The sequence below is a fragment of the Podarcis muralis genome, chromosome 2 (genome assembly GCF_964188315.1).
Source record: "Podarcis muralis chromosome 2, rPodMur119.hap1.1, whole genome shotgun sequence".
In the NCBI taxonomy this organism is placed as follows: Eukaryota; Metazoa; Chordata; class Lepidosauria; order Squamata; family Lacertidae; genus Podarcis; species Podarcis muralis.
In genome coordinates this window covers 86385035-86394729 of record NC_135656.1, presented here as the reverse complement: position 1 = coordinate 86394729, position 9695 = coordinate 86385035, and positions in this window count along the sequence as shown.

The window sequence follows — 9695 nt, the reverse complement described above, 5'->3', positions numbered from 1 at the left end:
TACATACACTCCACTAACCCAGAAATAGTACCTCGGGTTAGGAACTTTGCTTCAGGATGAGAACAGAAATCGCGTGGCGGCAGCACAGCAGCAGCAGGAGGCCCCATTAGCTAAAGTGGTGCTTCAGGTTAAGAACAGTTTCAGGTTAAGAACGGACCTCCGGAATGAATTAAGTACTTAAGCCGAGGTACCACTGTATTGAAATATTTACAGACTGCATTTTCACTTCAAGAACACCTGTGGTGTAGTGCTTAGAGTGTCAGACTAGGATCTGGGTGAACAGGGTAAAAAAAACCCACACGTGGCCTTGAAGCTTATTTTGGGGCCATTCACTGCCTCTCAGACTAACCTACCTCACAAGGTTGTTGTGGGGATTAAAGGAGGAGGAGGAGAGTCATGAACGCCACCTCGAACTCCTTGGAGGAAAAGGTGGGACGCAAATGAAATAAATAAATAAATTCATATAAATACTGCAAGGCAGTATGCAGCATACAAAATTACAGTAACATCAACACCAGTAAAAATTAGCTGGTGAAAAGAATGCGCCTAGCAAAGACCTGCCTGAATAGCACAGTTTTCAGGTGACGACAAAGGGGAGGCAGCTAATGCAAATGCTGCGAAATATAAGCAATGCCATAAAAACACAATAAAATAAAATTCTGAAACATAAAAGACAATGCTGGAGACCTCTAGGCTGATTCCTGGTGAAGCAGTGGCGTAGCGTGGGGGGTGCAGGGGGGCCGGCCGCACCGGGCGCAACATCTGGGGTTAGGGCAAATCCACAGGTTAGGGGGGGACAAATCCACGGGTTAGGGGGCGCAAATTACTTGCCTTGCCCCAGGTGCTGACAACCCACGCTACGCCACTGTGGTGAAGTCACTCGCCTACAAATTGGCCTGCCCCCTAGTGGATGGAGAGGAGAGCATCCCTTTCAGTCATTCTCTCCCCCCTCCCCCCAGTTATTATATGAAGGTGGGGATGAAGCCGCTGGTCTTATCCCCACCACTTTGCACTGGGGGCTGAACTTGTGCAGCAGAGAGCCTTCTCAGTTCACATAGTAAGCAGGCTCCCTGTGTGATTGAGAGCTGTGATCTTCCAGGGCTCATTGCATGAGCTTTGAATACTTGAAGGGGATAGCATGGCAACAAGGAGGAAGGAGGTTGTGCCCTACGTAGCCCCATGATGTAGGCTGGGGGTCAGCAAACTTTTTCAGCAGGGGGCCGGTCCACTGTCCCTCAGACCTTGTTGGGGGGCCAGACTATATATTTGGGGAGGGGGAATGAATTAATTCCTATGCCCCACAAATAACCCAGAGATGCATTTTAAATAAAAGGACTCATTCTACTCATGTAAAAACATGCTGATTCCCGGACCGTCCGCAGAACGGTTTTAGAAGGCAAATGGGCCAGATCCGAGCACACATTCACTGCTGCAATGTGCCAGCAAAAACAGCAACCTCGGGTGCTTCCCTGGGAAGTGGTTTCTTTAAAACTGCCAAGCCAATAACAGCATTAATTATTATTATTATTATTATTATTATTATTATTATTATTATTATTGATTTTTAAAAAAGATTATATTCCTTTATATGATATGAAATATCAGAGTAGTTTTCAATAATGTGTGGTCAGAGAAAAGGTGGCCACCCCTAAGCCCAGACCTCAGACTATTGTCCCATAGGATCTTTCCCCATTTTGCAATGTGCATCCCTGCCCCTAGATCAGTGGGAACCACAGACCCTTTGCTTGCAATGGCCCAAGGATGGGGGAAGGACTAATCAAACCTAAACCAACACAATCAGCATTTGCCTTGATGCCTCAGGCTTGACCAGCAGAGGGACCCTGGTCACACAGTTGCAGCCCGGGTGAATTCCAGTCATTTCAATGGGGGGGGGGGGGAGTCAGAGAAGCACTGGCAGCTCATATTAAAAATGTCTTGGCTGAAAGAAGAGCCAATGTTCCCTAAGTTTGGGAAGCCAACAGATTTGCCTTCAAATAGAGGTCCCCCTTCAGGTTTTTTTTAATGCTTCAGTTTTTCCCTCCAATTTTGCTCCTCAAATGCTACATGAACTTGCTCCAAATCCGGTGCTGGTTTCTACTTCACCATCCCCTTCAGCCTTCAGGCAGACTTTTGTGTGCCTTTCTTTTCATGTTTGTTTGATTTAAACCTTTCAATTGAAAAGCTGTTCTAAGGAGGGAGGAGGTGGCTTCATGACTGACACAAGAGTCAACCAATCAGTGCTGTTTTCATCCTCCTTGGCTCCAAATGGATAGAAAGCGTTTCGCCCTGGCTTTGATCTAGGCGAAGATTTTACACCTGCTCCAAATGCAGAGAGCGTTCTTTGATAGCAAGTTGACTGCATATCTGCTGTGAGAGACAAGGAAAGGGAATGTGCCACTTACCTTATTTTACTGTCCTAGGTGTCTTAGTGACTTTGTTGTCCCCCTTCAGTATTGTAAGCAAAAGTGAAATCCAACGCCTTCAAAACTGGCACAGACAGATGCTGTCATTGAGCTATCGACCACATCCTCAGGATCCCTTTCCTAGGGTGAAGAACCTGCAGCTGTCTAAGTGTGCTTAGAATTTCAACTCCTATCAGCCCAAACAGTATAGCTGATGGTCAGGGATGACTGGAGTTGTAGTCTAGCAACACCTGGAGGGGCCCATATTGCCCATTGTTGCTATGTGGTCTGCGTACAACCTCTTCCCCACCCCCCTTCCCACCACAATCCAAGATGCACATGCAGAGGGGAATCCAGTGTTGCGAGCTGGTATTGTTAGACTGGCCGATTGCCAAATTGCATAAGCGGTGTCAAAGTGAAAACATAACAGCCAGGGTACCTGAATGCCCTCGAGAAACCTTATAAACAATGGACCCTTGGGCAGCTGCCGATTTTTCTACCTTGCGCTGCAGCACGGCAGCAGAGGATAAACACGTTCTTTGTGTCAATAGTTCAGTAGCATTAAGAGGACTTGGAGTTCTTATCTGTTCAAGGACTGCAAATGAATGCGGTCAAAACAGCCCATCTGCCTACGTACAAATGGGATGTAAGCCCTTTCATTATTAGCTGAAGAAGCTCCTGGCTTTGAAATATGTGTGTCACTGTGCTGAATAAGAATGGGCTAAAAGATCTCACCGGAGGAAGGCTATTCCTTCTGGAGATATGAATTTGAGCCAATAGGAAAGGTGTTTTGTGCTGCTTCTTCTTCTTCTTCTTCTTCTTCTTCTTCTTCTTCTTCTTCTTCTTCTTCTTCTTCTTCTTCTTCTTCTTCTTCTTCCTCTCCCCCCCCTCTCTTTCTCTCTCTCTCTCTCAAGGCCAGGAGGTGTTTCTTGAATTACAGGCTTAACTGGAAGAAGACATTGAATGCTTTCACTTCGCCAGCTGTCCACCCACCTGTCTCTCACACATCTTGGCCTGACCGCCAAGGGACCCTGGAAGAGGGTCATTTTTGCCTCCTGTGAGTTCCTGCCACCAGGGGCTGAAAGAAATATCTTAATTTTATGTGGCTGTTTTTTTGCTCCTTGCATTTAGCACAGATAGTGGTTTCTTTTAAAAAAAATATTGCAAGTATGAACCACCGTGATATCTACAGATGAAGGGTGGTATTCAAATTTAATAAGAATAACAAACAAACAAACAAACAAACAAGCAAGCAAGCAGCACAATTAAATAGTTAGCGGGATCAAAGTAGTTGTAAAAGGGATCATTTAACCCTTTCTATCCCTGTTGTAGTACCAAGGGAAAATCCCTTCTTTGGAACTACAACGGCCCATTTGTATCTTCACCCAGAGTGTCCTAACAAAAGCCAATTGGAAGCCTAAAGCAATACATGAGCGCAATATTCCTCACATGGAATCCAGTGGCATAAATAATGTCCCTGATACTGGAAGTAACATAGAACCATTGTGACTAGAAGCCATTCATTTCCTCATTCTCCATTAATTCGTCCAATCCCATTTTAAAGCCACTGAAGCTTCAGAAAAAGGATTTTTCTTAGGGCTTCGGGAGAAGAGGCAGGGGTTAAACTGCCTGCTCTGAGTCTATAAAAGATCCGTTCTCTCCAGGTGCAAATGCTATTTGCAGTTTTGCATGCTAATTTGAAAAGACGCATTTGGTCAGATCTAGTTTGGCCTGTGGTTACAGTCTTACACACTTGGAGCCACTACCATAGTGGCTGTTTTAAATCATGCTGTTTATTTATTTAATAAATGTATTTATTAGGGGTGTGTAGCAGCTATGAGATTTGCCTTGTATCTGCAGCATTGGGAAACAGCCCAGTCTGCTTTGGATCTGCTCCGTGTTGCTCAGTTTGTGCATTTTTCTTGTCTGAATCCGATTGCCCCTTTCTGTACTTGTTCCGTGCATGTTCATTCAAAATGGCAACTTCAATTACTGTACTTTCATGAATCACAAATGTCGTTTGGAAATGAGTTTGAATGGAGATTTCCCCTGTGAATGAGTTCTGGTGCTGATAATGTGTTGCGAACCAGCTGCATCCATATCTCCTAACTTGGGCAGCTCATGTAAGACGATTTCCCAAGGAGCATGTGAGTTGCCAGTTTGAAAGAGAAACTGTTATCTTCATTGGCTATCCTTGAAATACCACCCAGACTTGAAATACTGTATAAGCTGTTTCAAAGTATTAATTTATAGCTTGCAACAGTATATCTCCCTTCGATGATGGAGAGAACAGCAGCTGGGAAGTTCACACAGCATGTGTTGAGCTGCCCTCCTCAACTGACACCACCAATATCTATCAGTTGCTTAAATTGCCACCCCTGTGCTTTTGATATTGAACAAGTTCATCAGCCGGATCCTTGGTCCGTTCCTCAGAATTGCCACTGACTTTGAAGGCACATTTGCTTGAATAAGGGTGGTGTCATCAGGAGGGGTGGGGCAAGGGGAAGGGAAACCACTGAATGCTTGTCTTGTCAGCCTACACCACCCCAAGTTAGGCTTCAGATGCATAAACCATCCTGGACTCTGCATTCATCCTCTGAGGTGTGCCTCCTCCACCTGAGATCCGGAGGGTGGCAACATGAGAAAGGGCCTTCTCTCTAGTGACTCCCCATTTGTGGTATGCTTTCCCCAGGGAGGTTTGCTTGGCACCTTACTTATATAATTTTGGGCGCCTGGTGAACATGTCCCTCTTCAACCAGGCCTTTGGCTGATTAATACAGTAGTACCTTGGTTGATGAACGCCTTGTGACTCGAACATTTTGGCTCCCGAACGCCCCAACCCCGGAAGTGAGTGTTCTGGTTTGCAACCGTTCTTTGGAACCTGAATGTCTGGGGCGCCTTCTGCGGCTTCTGATTGGCTGCAGGAGCTTCCTGTGGCCAATCGGAAGCCGCACCTTGGTTTCCGAACGTTTTGGAAGTCGAATGGACTTTTGGAACAGATTCCGTTTGACTTCCAAGGTACGACTGTATTCTACAGCCCTTTAAATGTGTCTGTGGGAAGCAGGGGTTATTGGTTTGCTTCTTTGGTTTTACATTACTTGTTTTTATCCAGGGCTTTTTTTTCAGCCGGAACGTACTGGAACTCAGTTCCGGCACCTTTCAGTTGGGCGCCATTGCCATTATAAGAGAACAAGGGAGGCATTCGTGGTGAGTTCCTTTTTCTACAAAAAAAGCACTGTTTTTATCCTGGATTTTGTTCTGTGAACCACCCTGAGATCTTATGAGGAAGGGCAGTATATAAATCTAATAAATAAAATAAATGCAGGTGAAACTACATTGAGCCTCGGTAGGTCCAAGGCAGGACAATATTTTATTTTATTCATCTATTCATAATTAGATAGCCTGCTTTGCAGAGGGAAACCTGAGGCCCTTCAGATACCTCTGGCCCACAGTTGTCATAATCCCTTACTGCTGGCCATGCTGCCTGGGGCTGACAAATGTTGAGACTCCAACAAGATCTGGAAGTCCCACAGCCCTTCTCTGAAGGTGGTATACAGCAGAAAAGCACCAATAACTATAAAACAGCAGCTTTTAAAGTAAATTAAAACCTGAATAATATAGCAAAATAATGCATCGGATATGACATTTGGGTGGTGGAAATACCACCAGCCAAACCAAAAGCTCCCTGCAATAACCCCATTTTCTGATGGCACCTAAAAGCTACCCTGGAGGCATCTGAGTGGATCTCTTGGGACAGAGAGCTCCATATCCTGGGTAGCACTTCCAGAGAATGCTCTCCATTGCATCTCTCCCAATGTCTGGGAAGGTGAAGAAATGAATGGAAGACCCTTCCCTGTTGTCCTGAAGGTGTGGCCAGTTTCATCTGTCAGGAGAAGGTCCTTCAAATCACAGTACTGTGGCAGTTTTTAAGGCTTTCTTTTTAAGTTTGTGTCTGACAGGGTGGCAGACTGCACTGCAAGTTAGGATTGCAAGTAACAGGGGGAGAAGGAAACGGGAAATTCCGTAGTCCAGACTGTAATCCGAAGGAGAAGAGATTGGCTAAAAAAGAAGAAGAAAAAGAGTTAGGAAACACATGACTTAAGGTTCCTGTCCTTTTTTCTTTTTTCTTTTTGACACAGGTGATTCACAAGAAGTGAATCATCAAGTGCAATTTCCTTTGCTGGGTTTGCAGTGTTTTCTCTCTATTGGCAGGTCCAGTGCAGGCAGACTTGAGAAAGACTTGAGAAAGCATGGGACAAGCTGTACATTTTCAATGAGGGACAAACTGATGTAAGATGATGCTGAGCTAGTGCTGTTCCTTACACGGTGCAGTTCCTGATGCCTCAGGCATATCCATCTGCTGACTGCATGCATTGCTGTACACCAGTGCATATCAAGGGCAGGAAACTCACTGATTTGAATCAATCCATTGGACCAGCTAGCTCAGCCTTGTTTGCAAGTTTCCGAGACCATTCCAGAAATGTCAGGAATTGAACTTAGGTATTTTTGCATGCATATGCAGTAAATATATATATGTTGTTATGAGTTTGTGGGTGCCAGTCTCTCCTAAATTCCTGGGTGTGTTAGAATTCCTATGTGTTAGAATTTACTCAGTGCTCCGAGTGTTAACCTGGGTGCCAGACAATGAACTTCTGGATTCAGCAAGGGTTAAAATATAAGCCAGGCCAGTTTCCTAATGAGGTAATCACCTGGGAGATGAGCCATTAAAAAGACAAAGGAAAGGGGAAGAGCCATTAGAAAGCCAAGGAGAAGGGGCTCTGTGCCAGAAGGCAAATGGATGAGGCCCCTCCTCAAGCTCTGAGATAGTGTGAAGACAAAGGTAGAGTTTTGAAGTAGAATTTTGTATGGTCTTGGCTTTTCTGTTCAGAATTGACACCTGACCGAAAAAACGAGCTACAGAGAACAATGTTTCAAAGAAGAACAAGTTATTTGTCTCCCACTATGGATCCAGTTATTCTGCATAGGACAGACATTTGAAGTGTTACTTTTGTAATGATTTATTACAATTTAGGAAGGTTCCGCCCCCCAAAATTATTATTATTATATGCAAACTTAATGGAAAATCCAGGGCAACAGAGTTACTTGCCAAGTTAGATGTTCCCTTTCCTCTTACCTCAACATGCCTAGTGAATAGCACGATCTGCCTCAGTAACATGAAAGTCTACCCCATTCACCAGATATGATGCACATTCCTGGTCATATGGGCCAGTGGAAGTAAGAATATGGAAGGATGGGCCAGTGTGTCTGGCTGTTAACAGAAGCTTGGTGGTTTGAACCCACCCAGGGTTTTCTGTGGCAGGATTCCAGCATTGCAGGAGGTTGAACTAGATGACCCCTGGTGTCCCTTTCCAGTTCTATGGTTCTATGATTCTATGAGTCTAAGGAAGCACCACTGAAATCAACATGAACTTCTGCTTTCTTTCAGATTAATGTGTAAGAAAAACATTTTGGGAACTTACAATGCGCTCACTCTAAGACCATCTCAAAATTATAGAAGCTAAATAAGGGCCAAACTCTGTGCTATTTTAAAACTCCTAGTTTGCAATTGCACCCCCCCCCTAAAATACTAGCCTTATGGAGTGATCAGGGCCCTGGTGTACAGGGAGGTGGGTGTTATCCCCTCCCAACACGCCATCACTGCGCTCTCAATGGGAATCACATAACCCAGAGGCTGCCATTTGCAGGGTGGGCGGCGCTTCAAGGAGGCAATTTTAATTTGGATTGCAGCATGGAGGAAGGAGTCAACCCAATCCTCTGTGCTGTGGTCCAGATCCACCTCTCAAAAATGCACCCCCATTCAGTGGCAGACTGCGCGTTTAGAATGTATGATTTGCCCCTAAGGGTGTTGTCCTGCACCAACTTACTAGTGAGTAAGCGCTATGGAACGGAATGAGATCTACAGCTGAGAAAGCAAGCTCAGGCCTCCACTGCAGAAGGAATTTGCTTCTGATGAAAGATGCGCAGGGTAGACACACCTAACTTTTGCTGATTTAGGGGACTAAATCTTTAAAACAACAGTGAATGACACCGTGAGATTAAGTGTGGACCGTGTGAGCATTGCACCATTTCTTAACCTCTCCCTCACCACACACCCATTTCCCAGATCACTGTGTATTATGACAGTCTTAAAGTCATCTCTGTGTTCTACATTTTGGCATGTGTGCTTCCCTTGATCACACTGAAATGCTTGCATTCAGGCTGTGGCCCATTTTGTTTGAAATCACCCAGCATGATTTAATCTTGCACTCCCCTTGCATCATGTCCAAACAGCAGCATTTGAGAGCACTTCGCCCAGACAAGGGATCAGGCTACCTTAAAATGGGCACAGCAGGGCAATTACTCCACCAGTGGACACAAGGTCAATTCTCTTGAGTAAGCAGCAAAAAAACAAAACCCAAGTCTATTATTTTTGAAGTGTGTGTGTGTGTGTGTGTGTGTGTGTGTATACAGTGGTACCTCAGGTTAAGAACTTGATTCGTTCCGGAGGTCTGTTCTTAACCTGAAACTGTTCTTAACCTGAAGCACCACTTTAGCTAATGGGACCTCCTGCTGCCGCCGTGCCGCCAGAGTACGATTTCTGTTCTCATCCTGATGCAAAGTTCTTAACCTGAGGTACCACTGTGTGTGTATATATATATTATATGCAATCGAGGTACCACTCTCTCTCTCTCTCTCTCTCTCTCTCTCTCTCTCTCTCTCTGTATATATATATAAAATATGCAAGCTTTAGGATTTCAAACGAGCATGCTTTTTCCAACATTATGTCTCATCCAGGGGTGATATGGGGTTTTCTAAACCAAAGAAAATGACGGTGAAGAAGCCAAGGTGAATCAAAAGCCAAAAAGAGAAAGCACTGGATTTTAACAAAGGAAAAGCTACCTATACAGGTCTTCATAACAGTGAAGTATGGTCACCCATCCTGGAAGCAGCCTCCTGCTGAGTTAGACCACTGGTCCTTCTACCTCAGTAGTGTTATGAGTTTGGGGGGGGGGTTAGGCTGTAAGTGGAGACCCTTATAATACAGTGGTACCTCGGGTTAAGTACTTAATTTGTTCCGAAGGTCTGTTCTTAACCTGAAACTGTTCTTAACCTGAAGCACCACTTTAGCTAATGGGGCCTCCTGCTGCCGCCACGCCACTGGAGCACGATTTCTGTTCTCATCCTGAAGCAAAGTTCTTAACCTGAAGCACATACAAAATATACGTGCAAATAAACCACATATCATAAAGACACCACAATCTCTGCTGCCCTTCATTCCAAGGAGACCAAACC